Genomic DNA, 15,658 nt, shown 5'->3' on the forward strand with positions numbered 1-15,658 from the left:
CAGTGCAAAAGCACAGAGGACTCTGCCTAAGGGAGTCAAGAAGGTTTAACAGAATAGGTGACATTTGAGCTAGATCTTGAAGGATGGACAAGAGTTTGCCAGGTGAATGAGATGATCTCTATATAAAGTGCCTAGTACAGGGCCAGGCACTTGGTAAGACCCAATAAATGTTAACATCTAGTTCCAGTTGGGGAAGTGTTCCAGGCAGAGGACACAGGTCAGAACACTTATTGAGTACCTTGTATATGTCAGGCACTGTTCCAGGTTCTTTAGTCCTATGTGCCAGGCACATCCTGTGAAGACAGATAATTACACAAGGGTCTGGTTCGTGAGCCATGTTCAGATCTACTATTTATAGACTTTGCTCTCAAGATGGAGCAGAGATGTTTGTTTTAACACTGCTGACACATTTCATCTTGTTTGCAACCCCCTCCTACAACAGTATTAACAGCACTGAGCAGCTAATGATTGTCCTAGACTCAGTTTCATGAAGGCAGTGGTGACATTCTAACCCCACTCCTCCTGTGTTCAGGGCCACTTTGATCTGCACTTGGGTTAGGTCCAGGCAATAGCTCATCCTCATAGCAAGGATGGAAGAATCCAGATGCTGGCTTTTCTGTTATAGTTCAATAACCCAGTAGGTTCAACTTGCCCTGTCTTCAGTAAGCCCCTTTATGATAACTGACCACCAAATCGTGATGTTTATTTTATAGTAGAGTAGGAAATAGTACAGAATAAATAGAATCTAGGGATGCCTGGGTGACTCAGTCATTTAAGCAACTGACTTGATTTTGGCTCAGGTCATGATCTCATGGTCATTGAGCTTGAGCCCCGCATTGGGTTCTGTGCTGTGTGTGGAGCCTGCTTGGGATTCTCTCTCACCCTCTCTCTCTGTCCCTCCTCTGCTATGTCTCTCTCTCTGTGTCTCTGTCTCTCTCTCTCTCAAAATAAATAAATAAACTTAAGAAAATAAAATCTATACTGTTACCTGAATGTATTGTGCTAAACAGAACCTATACATTTCTGTGTCTAAAATAGAACACTTCTAAATGTTAGAAACATTCTATGCTTGTTTTTAGTACAGTTTTACTAGCATAGTCCAGTTACAAATAACAGAACAGAAGAAATGTGCCAGGTGTTTCACAATTTATTTAATTCTCACAGAAATTCTATAACATAGGAAATATTTTAATTATTATACAAATTAGGAAACTAAGGCACAGAACATTCAACATACCTAAAACTAAAAATGGCAGTGCTAGAATTTGAAACCAGATCTATCGAATTCCCACCCTGCTCTCTCTCCTCTATAACAGTGTCCAGTCTTAATCCTACCATTTAGTATGGTTCCACCATATGCCAGACATCATGTGAGATGCTCAAATACATTCTCTCTAACCCTCATGAATTTTATTTTATGCAACATTTAAAACAATCGAATACCTTGTTAGCAGTCACAGCCAGCAAGTTACAGATCTCAACTTCAAGCCTGGGCCTAAGACTTGGAAGCCTACTTTCTTTCTATCATACTACACAGTGGTTCTCTACCCTAGAGTACCTTGAAATCAAATGGGGAACTTTGAAAAAAAAAAGTCCCACCTCCAGAGAGTCTAGTTTAATGGTCTGGAGTAGAGCCCAGGTGATTTAAAGCTTCTAGGTGATTACAACGTGCTGTCTGGCTTGAGACCACAGCTCTTAAAAGTTAAAGTGAATAGGAAGCTTGAGGTAAGGCACAGTTTCATTTATCATTTATCATGGTGGAAAATGCCACTTATAGATTATTTTTGAAGTGATTATATTTTTGTAGAAAGTTCTGAAGAATATAGAGGAAGCAATGTGGGCTTTGGAGTAAGAATGACCTGACTTTGAACCTTAACTTTGACCCTGTCTTACTGACTGGCCCTTGGCAAGTTACTTAGCATTCTGCAAAATACTTATTGTGAAAGATGTAAAAGGTGTCCTTGAGAAGAGGATTCTCATCTTGGAATAAATGGAGTGAATGCTGCCCTTCGTGCTCTCCTCCTGAAGTTCATCATGCACAAAATGAATTGAAAGGGACCTGGGAAAACTCCTTGGTTTTTCCAGTCAACCTCTTTCTTTCCTCCTTCCTTCCTTCCTTCCTTCCTTCCTTCCTTCCTTCTTCCTTCCTTTCTTTTCTTCCTTCCTTTCTCTTTCTTTTTCTTTCTTTCTTTCTTTCTTCTTTCTTTCTTTCCTTTCTGCCACTGACTTTATTGATTTTATAAATCTTACAACAACAGTGACCATTCTGCTCATAAAAGGAGCCAAATTGCAATAAAACAGACCAAGTGAGAGTGGGGATGAGGAAAAGGGCCAGGAATTCACTCAGAAAAGCTGATAGCTGTTAACATGAAACTGGCAGAGACAGAGAAGGGCGATGCCTGCGAGAGTGAGAATTTCCAAAAAAACTAAAATGGCAAGGGGAGAGTATTCCGGAAAGACTTCAGAGTACATCAGAGATGAGTACAATAGCAATCTCTTGTTTTGTGGAGGACTGGGGAGAAGTCCCCATTGGGCTGCAGACTTTGGAAGCTTAAAGCTGGGGCTGGGGACTGGCAGCTCCGGAGACAGCATCACAAGAAGCAGCACCACTCTTGAGGGCACCCGAAGCCATCCCAGGACTGCTTAGTGTTGGCACCGCTCGTGTCCTTCAGCCATTCTCAGAAAACCCATCTTCTGCCTCCCGCTGCCAAACATTCCCAAACCACCAGGACTCTTCTTACAACTACTCAGGACTGATTTCGTTTCCTGCCAGACCACATGGCATCGCTGGGAGGTGACCAGGAGAGGATGATTCCCTCTTAGCCAGAATGTCAGCATGGGATATGCATGCTAGGTGAGAGGGGAAGGGAAAGGATATTTATTTTTTATAGTTAAATTATTTATTTATTTTTTAATTATTTTAAATTATTTTTTTTAATTCTAGTATAATTAACATACAGTGTTATATTAGTTTCAGGTATACAATACGGTAATCCAACAGGTCTATACATTACATGGTGCTCATCAGTGTATTTTTAATCCCCATCACCTGGTTCACTCATCCCCACACCACACCCACCTCCCTCTGGTAACCATCAGTTTCTTCATATTTAAGAATCTAGTTGGGGCTTTTTGGTTGTTTCGCTTTTTTCTTTTTTCATTTGTTTCTTAAATTCCACACATCAGTGAAATCATATGGTGTTTGTCTTTCTCGGACTGATTCATCTCACTTAGTATTATACCTTTTAGATCCATCCATGTAGTTGAACGAGGGTTCCTTTTTCTCCACCTTCTCACCAACACTTGTTTCTTGTGTTGTTGATTTTAGTTATTCTGACAGGTGTGAGTTGATACCTCATAGTGGTTTTGATTTGCATTTCTCTGATGAAGAGTGATATTGAGCATCTTTTCATGTGTCTGTTGGCCATTTGTATGTCTTCTTTGCAGAAATGTCTGTTCATGTTTTCTGCCAATTTATAATTGAATTATTTGTGTTTTTGGTGTTGAGTTGTATAAGTTATTTATATATTTTGGATACTAACCATTTATTGGATATGTCATTTGCAAATATCTTCTTTCATTCAGCAGGTTGTCTTTCAGTTGTATTGATTATTTCCTTGGCTGTGCAGAAGCTTTATATTGTGATGTAGTCTATTTTTACTTTTGTTTCCCTTTCCTTGGGAGACATATCTAGAAAAATGTTGCTATTGCCAAATGTCAGAGAAATTACTGCCTGTACTCTCTTTTAGGGTTTTTATGGTTTCACGTTTCATGTTCAGGTCTTTAATCCATTTTGAGTTTATTTTTGAATATGTAAGAAAGTGGTCCGGTTTCATTCTTTTGCATGTAGCTGTCCAGTTTTCCCAATGCCTTTTGTTAAAGACTGTCTCTTTCCCATTGCATATTCTCATCTCCTTTGTCATAGATTAACTGACCTTATAAATGTGGGTTTATTTCTGAGCTCTCTATTCTGTTCCAGTGATCTTTGTGTCTATTTTTGTGCCACTAGCATACTGTTTTGATTACTACAGCTTTGTGGTATATCTTGAAATCTGAGATTGTGATATCTCCAGTTTTTTTCTACTTTTTCAAGATTGCTTTGGCAACTTGGGGTCTTTGTGGTTTCATACAAATTTTAGGATTATTCTAGTTCTGTAAAAAAATGTTGTTGATATTTTGATGAAGATTGCATTGACTATAGACTGCTTTGGGTACTATGGACATTATAACAATATTTGTTCTCCCAGTCTATGAGCATGGAATATCCATTTATTTGTGTCATCTTCAATTTCTCTCATCAGCGTTTTATAGTTTCAGAGTACAGGTCTTTCACCACCTTTTAAAATTTCTCTTTCTGCTACTTCATTATTAGTATATGGAAATGCAACCCATTTCTGTGTGTTGATTTTTTTTATCCTGCAACTTTACTGAATTCACTTATCAGTTCTAGTAGTTTTTTGGTGGAATCTTTAGGGTTTTCTGTATACTATAGCATTTGCAAATAGTGAAAGTTTTTCTTCTTCTATACCAATTTATATGCCTTTTATTTCTTTTTCTTGTCTGGTTGCTGTGGCTAGGACTTCGAGTACTATGTTGAATAAAAGTGATGAGAGTGTGTATCCATGTCTTGTTCCTGATCTTAGGGGGAAAGCTCTCAACTTTTCACTGTTGAGTATGATATTAGCTGTGAGATTTTTTTCCATATGGCTTTTATTATGTTGAAGTTATGTTCCCTTTAAACCTAAAGGGAAGGATATTTGTAATGTCTCAGATTAGACTCAAAGTATATTTTGTAATAGAAACAATGTCTGGATGATTATTAGACTTCTTGGTTATGTAAGTAGAGCCTACTCATAATTTTTTCAGAAATGTACTGTATTTTATATTCAAATAGGACTGTATTTCAGTGACCTTTTGTGTCAAATAGGCTTTAAGGAATTAGTGTGGAAGCTTAACCATCATTTATAACACTGTTTCTGTGAGAAATATGGTGGCACTACTTGGGGCTGTAAGAATTATCTTCTTTCCTTTCTGACTCAGCTTAACAGATATAGTGCCCACTGGTCATCTAATGAAAAGAGAATGAGGCAGCTCAAAGAATGCTGTGTGCTATCTGGAGGTTGGCAGAACTCTTTTAGCTATTGATTATAAGTTCACAACATACTTGAGGTCGAGGGCCACTGCTTTCCTTCATGTGTGTCCCTCTTCTTCCCGAGAAACCTATCATATAATATGAGCATATAGTGGACATTAATATATACAAAGATTAGATCTGAAATCAGGAATGACCTCACTGTTAGTGGAAAAAACGGACACCAGGAGTCTATACCATGCATGCAGTGACAAAATATTCCTCAAAACGTAACCTATTGTTTCTAAGAATCAGGTGCCTTTTAATGACAAGACTTTGGGAAATTAAGTGATTATCAGTGTAAAATATGGTGGAAATTATGAGGCCTGGGAGTTGTTCTGATTATACTGGAAAGCTTACATAAAGAAAATGATAAATTCAGGGATTTATATTATTAGCTCAAGGTACTGTCAGAGAATCAGAAAATTTCCTTGACTACCTTAAAAAAAAAAAGAAGAAGCCTTATTTCTTGTATCAGTGGGTCTGAGGTACCAAAAATCAAACCTACATTTGATTTTACAGCTTTATGCATTACAATGTAGACTTTCTAAGCACCGATTGGGAGCATGGTATCCCCAAAATAGAAATATTTGGGTAGGTTCCAATGATCCAGCTATGTTGAGTCCCCACATTTCACTGAGTGTTTGCTGTCAGTAGAAGTAACATTTCTTCCTCTGTCTGATATAATATTTCTTTTTGCTTGATAACCTGTTATAATATTACCTGAGATAGTCGGTTACAGTGATCTAAACTTTCATTCTTGAAACATCTGAACCGTTAGTGATTCTTGCTTGACTTAGGTTGCTCTAATCTTCTAATAGCTTTCATCATCAATGTGGGAGTATTAAGAGCTGCCCAGAGAATCCCTGGACCTCCAGACATAGTCTTCCCTCTCTGCTTTGTAGTACCAACCCTTTTTCTACTTTATAATTAGGATCAGTTGCCCCAGCCAATGCAGTAACCCCCTCCTTTGCTTGTTGGTTCAGTGGCATGAAGAACCCAAAGTGGCTAATGTGGCCATCTCAAATCCCATTCAGTGGAGCCCTTCTGGTATTTCTTAGAGAGAGTATTCTTCCTTTGGAAACTAAGAACAAATTGTGGGGATGGAAACAAAAGTTGCATGAGTTCCGTCAATAGGAATTACAATAAAGGAGTCACCACTACTTCTACATTTTGGTTCTTAGAGCTAAGTATGATGGCTATGGAAGAAATAGCGTTATATATGGGTTGCCGGCTTAGGAAATATAGTAAAACTTGTGTGACAGCTCCCAGTCCCACTTGTGGCAATGTAGTGAGTTGTCAATAGTGCATTCCACCATTTTATCAAACCACCTTCTTCATATGGACATGACCTATGTCTTCAACTCTAATTCTTTAAATGGAATTTCTTAGTCAAAAGCAATATATTATGGGATTCTAGGACTGTGAACAAGGAAGTCCCTAAATCCATGGATAGTGGTGCTACCAGAAACACTACAGGCAAAGAAGGCAAATCCATATCCAAGTTAAGTGTCTTGTCCTCTATGATAATATAGGTTCAGTGTAATACGTCTGCCATCAGGTGCTGGCAGATCCTGGGATTCGTGCCATTTTAGAAACTTAGTCTCTGATGGTGGTGAGATAGGCACTCATCAGTGATAGTAGCCAGATCAGGCTTGGTGAAGGGTGTGGTGAAGTCTGTGTTCTTAAGCCCACACTGTTGCCGGGACCACTATATTCCTGAGCCCATTATACAAGCACCAGGGTGGCTGGGAAAGACAGCTAACTGATATCCACAGGATTTGTCACATTGTTTACTTGATTATTGAAAATCTTTTGTCAGTGGATGTCTTTTATTAAGCATTTATATGGGACACAATATCCTCACTCTCCCCTCTCTGAGAAGCCCATCCATATAACTCTTCTTCAGATCTCCTTTTAACCAGTCTACCAGTCCTGTTTTCTTCAAGCCTCTGACTTATTTTTTCTAGCCTCCTTGTCCAAATAGCCACTTATCTGTGAATCAATGTAGATCTCTACTTCTGTTTATCTCTCTGCCACGTAAAGTGGACAGTCAGGTTTTAACACATATATCATGAAGTCTTCTACCTTGTGGCCTTGCCATCTTCCATAGGTGCAGGGTAGGCTCTACTGTGTCCCCATTGGTCATGAAATCAACAAACTTCTATAATCTATCTGGTCATATTGGGACAAACTTCTATCTTGTTCTGTCTTCAAACTTCTAATTCTATCTTGTTCTCTTTACTTGACGCCCTCCTCTTCTTTCCTTCTCCAGAACTCCTAATATAATCTTTTCTATAAAAGATAAGAAGAATATTTTTAACCTCAAGTAGCTGAAGATTTCTCCATGCAAAAAAATTCCAGAAGTAAAGAAATAGAAAATAATCTGGCTACCTGCTTGAATAGTTGTAGAGGAAATAAATTACAAAGAAATAATAAAAATAATGTCTCAAATATATCCTGCACATAATTCTTTACATTTTCAAAGCTCATTCAAATATTTTATTTTATTATCACTGAAACACTTTGAAGTATAGCTAATATGATTATATACATTTTAAAGATGACACAATTGAAATGCAGAAGGAGTAAAGTGGCTTTGCCAAAGGTTCCATAACTGCCTAAGAGTATAAGCAGGGACCAGGATTTTACCTTCTAGTAGAGTGACAAGAGAATGAATGCACAAATCCCATTGTCATGATATCCTGGGGGAACTCTTGATTTATGGAGTGGAGAGAGCTGTTGATTGATGGAAGAAAGTTAAAGCAGCAAAGGGTATGCTGGAATGGGTGACTCCAGTGCACTGAGTAGAGGGTAAGAATCAGAGTCAGGCTTTCCAGAAAATCCTGGTGTAAGAACCACTACCATTGTGCTATTTTTCTTTTGTCCTTTTTCTTAGTACATTATCAAGAGTTTTCTTAGGGGTAAAGAAATGGGAAGGACATAAAAAGCATACTCAAACCCAAAGAAATATTTCAAAAAGATCAAAATAGCAGAGATGGGGAACACAGGTGACCTAGTAGAGGACAGAACAACTTAACACTCCAAAAATAAACTTGAGTCTGATACGAAGTTATATAAACTGACAGGCCAAAGAGGAAAGAAAAAAAAACTGTCATGTTAATATCAATTAGAAATTTTTCTTTTTAGTAAAGTTGAGTCCTCATTTACCAAATCAAATGTATAATTTATTTTAAAATCAGTGTAGGTTCCTGAGGTTTTGCTTGCCCTCTTCATTTTGTGGGTTATAGACATTTTTATTTGTTGTGACATAAAACTCCATCTGTGTAAACAGGCCCAAGAACTCGGCAGATGTCTATTTCCTGGTAATCCCAATTCTGTGACCTAAAGCATGTCGTTTAACCTCTCTGGACCAAAGTCTATTTCATCAGTCATGAGTTAAAGAGATAATGCTACATATCCTCTAAGCCTCTCCTAGCTTCCAAATGCAATTATTCTATGAAAACTTTTTAACCTTACACAGCCCTGATTTGGCTTCTTCAGTTAAAAAAAAAAAAAAAAAAAAAAAAAAGGCTCCAGCAGGGGTCACTATAGTCACATTGTGCCCTAAATCTGATTCTCTTTCATGTTCTAGTTTACAGTTTATATCTGCCCTTTGTTTTGATTTTCTGTTTGAGACTACATAGAGCCTCTCTTGTACCCAGATGTTATCTGAATTGATTTCCAATGTACTTAGAAAACCCACTGCAATGTTCTTTTGTTCTGTTTCTTTGTCTTTCTTTCTTTCTTTTTCCTGTCCTTAGAGATCATTTACCTCTATCGACTCTGGGGTTCTTAGGAGAATTTATTTTATTTAATTAACTACATTATGTTTTTCACCTCTGAGAATTGTAATGAAAATATAATGTTGTATATTTCTTTAAATGTGTGATATTAAAACAAAACACAAAATTCAACCCTATCCTGAAGGGTTGTTTTTTGTTTGGGGAGGTTTTTTTTGATCTATGAACACCTAAAAAATGTAGTTAGCTTCTTTAGAAGCCACTCATCCTCAAGAACCCTGAAATTCTATTAATTGCTTATACTCCTCCATAGTTATTTTGCTATATACACGGAACATAAAAGAACTGGTTTATATATCTAAGAGAAAGTAGGGATTTCAATGACAGTTCTAATTTCAAATACCCTGCCCATTATCAAATTATATCCTATGGTTTTGTTCTGAAAACATAGAGACTGTACATATGAAGAGATGGGAACACTGTGTCCATTATGCTAGAAGATAGCCATCCAAAAAAGTCAATGTTACTCCCAGAAAATAATAGGATTCCCCAGAACCCTAAATTTTAGGATTAAGTCCTTAGTCTTAAACTCTGAAATTTAGGACATTTTAGAACTAGGATTCTATTTAGGACTACTCTAAAGGGGTTCAGTCTGCCTTAAAACCTCTCCCCCAAATCCGTACATTTATACAAAAGCTAAGAGTGTATCAGGAACTTCTCATACCTTGGAGAGCAGTGTCTCTGATCCTTTGACCCAATGTGTGTGGCATCCCCATCATGACACTACTTAGCACAAAGTAGTTCTTAACAGGCATATGACGGCCCATTTAGTCTCCTTCTGCCCTTTCCTCCTTATACATACCTGCCTATCCCTTTGAGAAAGATTGATATTGCCCCTCTCAATGGCAGCACTAGCTGCTGCCGCCATTTCCAACATTACCATTTTAAAGTCTTAGTCCAGTTAAGCAGGATGGCTGGTCACAAATAACAGTGAAAACACTGGTATGTGGCTTCAGAGACAAGGTTATGAAAAGTATTACGTCTTCTGCCTTGGCCTCTTGGATCGAGGGAACCAGCTGTCATTCCTCAACTAGTCCTGTGGAGAGGAACTAAGGCCTCCTAACAAAAACCAGCACCAACTTGCTAGCCACAATGGTGAGCCCCTTGGAAGAGGATTCTTCCCAAGTGGATTGAGTTCCATTTCTTCTTCCAACCCCAGCAGAGTAGCCTTCTTTTCTCTACTTGTATGTAGCCTCCAACAACCACCCCCAACAACCCCTGATTTTACATAACTGTACTTATTCAACTGCCACAGCTAACTGATCAGATTTCTCTTGGGATGAGTTCCAGCCTGGGTCAGGTATGTACCTCTCAGTCCAGGAATACCTCATCTGTGGCTGGACTTTTTGGTACATAGTACAGACAGGGCTGTGGTGCAAAGATAGAAGGCAGCTTTCAGGGAAAGGTGAGCTAAACAGGTCCTGCAAGTGGTTTCTACCAGCGTCCTATCCGATTTCTCCCCTAGCAAGAGTACTTCTCTTAGAATAGTGTTTGGCAATCTGTAATCTAATTGCCTGCTTATTTTCAGGTATTCATTCTATTCTGTAGGCTCCTTGAGGGCAGGAACTCTGGCCTATTACAGATGTATCTATCCTCAGCACTTAGCACAAACCTGGCACTAAGTAGATAGTTTTAAAAAAAGTTGAAGGTGTGCCCTTTATGAAAAGACTTTGGTATTTTTACTGCTTAGTTGCCACCACATTAATAGAAGAACCACCTATACAGTTTGAGAAATGAATTTTTGCTTAGTATTCCCAAGAATGGGCAATGCCCATGAAAGTTCGACTATGTATTACATTTAAAAAGACATTTTTTTTTGATGCTATATAGATCAGGCAATCTATCAGTGGTACGTGTTTACATTTGGGGACAGAAACAGAAATTCATTTGTAGTTTAATTCTGGAAGACTAAAAAAATATTACCAGAATTTCCGGTTTGACATCTGATATACAAATTTGTTTTAGAAAGTGTGTTACTTCACCGGAATCCTACTACCATGATGTTTAGACAGTAATTCAAAAGAATTTTAAGCTGTATTGAAATATGTTACAACTGACCTACTTTCAAAAGTAAAGAGCTGTTTCCTCTGTTTCTTAAAGTAAAAGATAGTTTATCAAACTAGTAGAGAGATTATCCCCTTTTATTTAAAAAAAAAATCAGAAGTGGCCCAAGTGGAACCATTTTAAGGACTAAAGAGGTCATAATTTATATTAGTGATTTTAAAAGTCTATTCAATGATGTAAGTTATGTCTTTTAAATTTCTAGAGACCAAAGCTTGTCTCTAGAATTCACGATATCCCTGTGATCCCTTTCAAATATGAAATTTCATGATTCTAATAATAAATACAAACATAAATATAAATAAATTCCATAAATTTGTTTTTGTAATTTTGCATAAGCTATGAAATAAATTTAATAAACACAAATATAAATATGCTAAAAATTCTGAGTTCCTAGAATAGTTTTTAATACCTAACAGAATTTGAATGCAGTGTAATGCATATTCATCATGGAAAATTTATAAAATATAGACAGCACAAGGTTAAAACCAAAAATCACTCGTAACCTTTTCATTTATGAATAAATACTGTTAACATTTTGGCTTATATACTCAGTAAGTAAACGAATTAACTGACTACAATGTGAATATTTTCCCATCACTAAATATTTTTGTACGTTATTGTGAATGATTATATAGCATCATGTCATATTAATATTTGGCAATTTAGTTAATATTCTATTGTAGGACATTTAGGTTCTTTCAAATTTCTGTCATAATAACATTGCAAAACATATCCTTGATGTCTTTTTTGTAAATACATATATTATATATAAATATATAAAGAATATATATTTTAAAAGAGACACATTTTTGGGCACGTGGGTGGCTCAGTAGGTTGAGTGTCTGACTTCGGCTTAGGTCATGATCTCACAGTTCACAAGTCTGAGCCCTGTGTCAGGCTCTGTGCTGACAGCTCAGAGCCTAGAGCCTTCTTCAGATTGAGTGTCTCCCTCTCTCTCTGTCCCTCCCTTGCTCACACTCTTGTCTCTTTCTCTCTCTCTCTCTCTCTGAAAATAAATAAAAACATTTAAAAAATAATGAAAGAAAAAAGAGACACATTTTCAATAAATACATCTTTAAGAATTTGAATCCTTTTTCCATCTTTCTTCAGAAAGACGTATTGATTTGGATGTGTAACAGGGATATTCAAAAGTGACTGTTTACCCCAAATCCTTGCCAACCCAGAGTAGTAGCCTTTTAAGAACACTGTTCATCTGATCTGGGCATACTTTTGAATTTCATCAGAGGAGAGGACTGGCTATTAAAACCAGAGTTCTGTTGTCTAATTCTAACTTCTGTGAATAAAATTTCACTTATATTGGGCTTTTTTGCTAGAAGCAAAAGTACTAGAAATGCTATGTTATCAATATTTCATTCTTAGGACTATAATAATTCATTATATTCATAAAGGTGGTGTTCTCTTGGGCCACACATCTACAGAAACTTTAAACCACAGGTAAAAAGTGTTTAGACAGTACAGATGGGCTTATCAGAGCAATAGATGAATGTTTACTGTTTAAAAAAAGAAGTCGCTACTCTACTAAGCTAAAATAGTAGTAATACATGTGGCAAGAATCAGAAAATAAATAGTCTTGGATGCCTTATAGTGTAAGTCGGGGACAAGAGAATTCTGTTTAAGATTATAGAATAAAGATTTGTATTATAGAATAAAGATTTATATTCTTGGCCCCAGAGTTTTTTTAAACTATTGCCTGTGATAGGATAATGTTTTATTTGCATGTTTTCCTTTCTTCACCCATAATTTCATTTCATTTAGGGAACATTTTTTATTTATGTGATCTCTTCCTTTTCATTCAGTCTTTTGGGGATAAATTTCCTGTAATTTAAAGGTCAGATTCGGCCCTGTGTAATTGTTAAAATGCTGTTAAATAGATTCCAAACACAGCTGTCAGTGTATCTTCACTTTGGGAATTCCTGGGCTTGGTAGTTTGACCGTGGGAACCTACAGAAGAAGGTGGGAAAACGGTTGGAAGCAGTCAGAGAGGAAAGCAATCTACTCACCCACTCACTCTAAACTGGGCCAGGAAGGGCCTGACCTCTTTTTGTGGTCTCCTGTCGTGTGACGGAGCACCCAGTGCAGCTACGGAAGCAGCAGCTGTCTGCTGAAGGACTAGGGCATTGCTTTCTCTGATGCTCTTCTCCAACGCTCCCGCCTGGGCTCCCATCCTCCCCCAGCTATGAAGAGGGTGAACTCCTACATCCTTTAGTGTGACCTTAGACTCTGTAGGAAAGGTTTGGTGGGTGTGGGTCTTGGGTCTGGAAGGTGAGATGAGTCCCAAAGCAATTCCAAAGTATATTGCATCCATCTGTAGGGATCTTCCAAGACGTTTTCAGAGATATATTTTTTATAAATTAAAAAAATTTTTTTAAGTTTTTTAAATTTATTTGGAAAAAGAGAGAGTGTGTGAGCGGGGTAGAAGCAGAGAGAGGAGACAGAGAGAAGCCCAAACAGACTCCATGCTGTCAGTGCAGAGACCTATGTGGGGCTCAAACTCACGAACTGTGAGATCATGACCTGAGCTGAAATCAAGAGTCAGATGCTTAACTGACTGAGCCACCCAGGCACCCAGGAGATAACAAAGGGGATGCATGTGCCATTTGAGCTGTTTAGTAATAGGAGGTAGCACCCCCCACCCCAAGTGCCTTTTACGTGCCAGAACTTTTACATATTATTTCTAATCTTTTCAGCAATCCTATGAGGCTGGTACTATTACTGACATTTTGTAGGTAAGAAAACTGAGCTTCTTAAAAGTTAAATTGTTGGCTCAAAGCCACAGAATATGGAATGCCAGGACCATGATTGAAACCCAGGCCTGTCTGACTCTCAAATCCCCCACTCTTTCCACGTAGCTTAAGTATTTTTTAAAGGGGTCAAGAGGAGTGGAATTCTAGGTTTGCAAGTGTTTGTTTTATGTTTTCTGGCTGTATTTAAAGGATTACTTCATTTTTTATTTTGAACTCTGTTTTCCAGAATCAAAGGATTGATTACAGGATGTTTTCTTGCCAGCAAAGTCTGTTGAGCTGAATCACAAACATCGCCTTGCCTTCTGTCACTATTCATAATTTATTCATGGATCACTGACTGGTTCCTTTATTAGCATTATATCTGAGTTATGTATTTTGAATGATCCTTTTAAGGCTTTGGGGGGGGGATGTTGAAGGAGCAGTAGGGAGAGGCATTTTATAGATAGCTTTAAGTAAGAAACAAATGATTACTTATAATAATGGATAATAATCCATGAGAGGCACTAAATATAATTCCTACAAATCACATAAATTGAAAAGAATTTTTGGTAACATCAGAAACAAATAAGATGGAAACTCAAGGATTCAGAGGAACAGGGTGTATATATACATGTACATTATCTCATATTCAAAGGGATTTATTACAGGGATTTGACCTTATGGAGTTTGAGAACTAGTTAAGCAGTTTCTGTAAACCATTGTCTTCCTATCTCATGTTGGAGCTTGAAGTCCAACAGGCAGGCAGTTGTGAAGAAAAGATAGATATGATGTAGGAGAAAGCAAGAACCAGCTAGAACCTACGGCTTGAGATGGAGCCTCACAGGTGGTCTGACACCTTTGTTCTTGTTGCTTCTGACCTTGATGGGGTAGGTGGTCTGCAGAAGCCACTTCTTTCTTCATGGAGTTAAACACCCACCTCAGGATTCAGGGAGGCTGAGGAGGATCTAGGTGAGGGTGACCCAGTTTCAACTATGGCACTGCCTCACCAATAAAGAGAGCCAGCCAGTAGAGAAGTGACAATATAGTTGAACTACAACATGGCTGCCGCTTTCCTGCCACCCTCCTTATTTCCCCACAAGAACGGCTTTTGTTGCTCACCCTAACCTACAATAAAGGAAAACTCAAGAAATTTAGTTCAGTCTAGACAGGTTGACAAAATTACCACACTAAACAAAAAGAATATTAGGATATAGCACTGGAGAAAAGAGGGCAAAGTACTATTGGCCAAAATAAGAACTCTTAATGAGGCCAATTAAGACACCTTCAGACTATCACAGCACATAGCCATTCTGCTTAGTGGTCTTGCTGTCTCCCTGCACTTTCACCACGTATAAAGCACAGATCATATGTATAACCCCATTTCAGGGAGTTAGCTGCCTGCCTGTATGTTGGCCCAGAGAGCAGGGTACAAGGCTGTTTTATCTGCTGTTAACAAATATCCATGTTATCATTGCTTCTTCTCTGATGTTGTTCTCCCTTCCCTTTTCCCAGATAATTCCCTCCTTAAATTTCCAATTCTTAAAACTTTTTCTTTGCTTTTGTATTAGTTTTGCTATTGCCATTGTAACATATCACCACAAATTTAGTGGCTTAAAACAATAGAAATTTATCTTACAGTTCTAGAGTTCAAGTCTAAAATAGGTCTCCCTGGGCTAAAAGCAGGGTGTGAGTAGGACTATACTCCCTCTGAGGACTCTAAGGGAAAATGAATTTCTTTTCCTTTTCCATCTTCTAAAGATGACTAACCTTTCTTGGTTCATAGCTCTCTTTAATCTTCAAAGCCAGCAATGGCCAGTCAAGCCTTTTTGTGTTGTCTAACTCTGATACTGACTCCTCTGCTTCTCTCTTCCACATTTAAAGACCCTGTGGATAGATTTAAGTCTCCTTAATTCCAC

General features: G+C 37.8%; 1 long non-coding RNA gene across 1 annotated transcript in view; it reads right to left on the reverse strand.

The window, feature by feature from the left end:
• Positions 1 to 6,821: 6,821 nt before the first annotated feature.
• LOC122226394 overlaps positions 6,822 to 15,658 on the reverse strand; it is a 41,640-nt gene continuing 32,803 nt past the window's right edge. The window contains exons 2-3 of the long non-coding RNA XR_006205608.1: positions 15,510 to 15,626; positions 6,822 to 7,426 (exon numbers count right to left, since the gene is read on the reverse strand). This is a non-coding gene — a long non-coding RNA (uncharacterized LOC122226394). The remainder of the gene's footprint in view (positions 7,427 to 15,509; positions 15,627 to 15,658) is intronic.

This window comes from Panthera leo, chromosome C1 (assembly GCF_018350215.1).
Source record: "Panthera leo isolate Ple1 chromosome C1, P.leo_Ple1_pat1.1, whole genome shotgun sequence".
NCBI lineage: Eukaryota > Metazoa > Chordata > Mammalia > Carnivora > Felidae > Panthera > Panthera leo.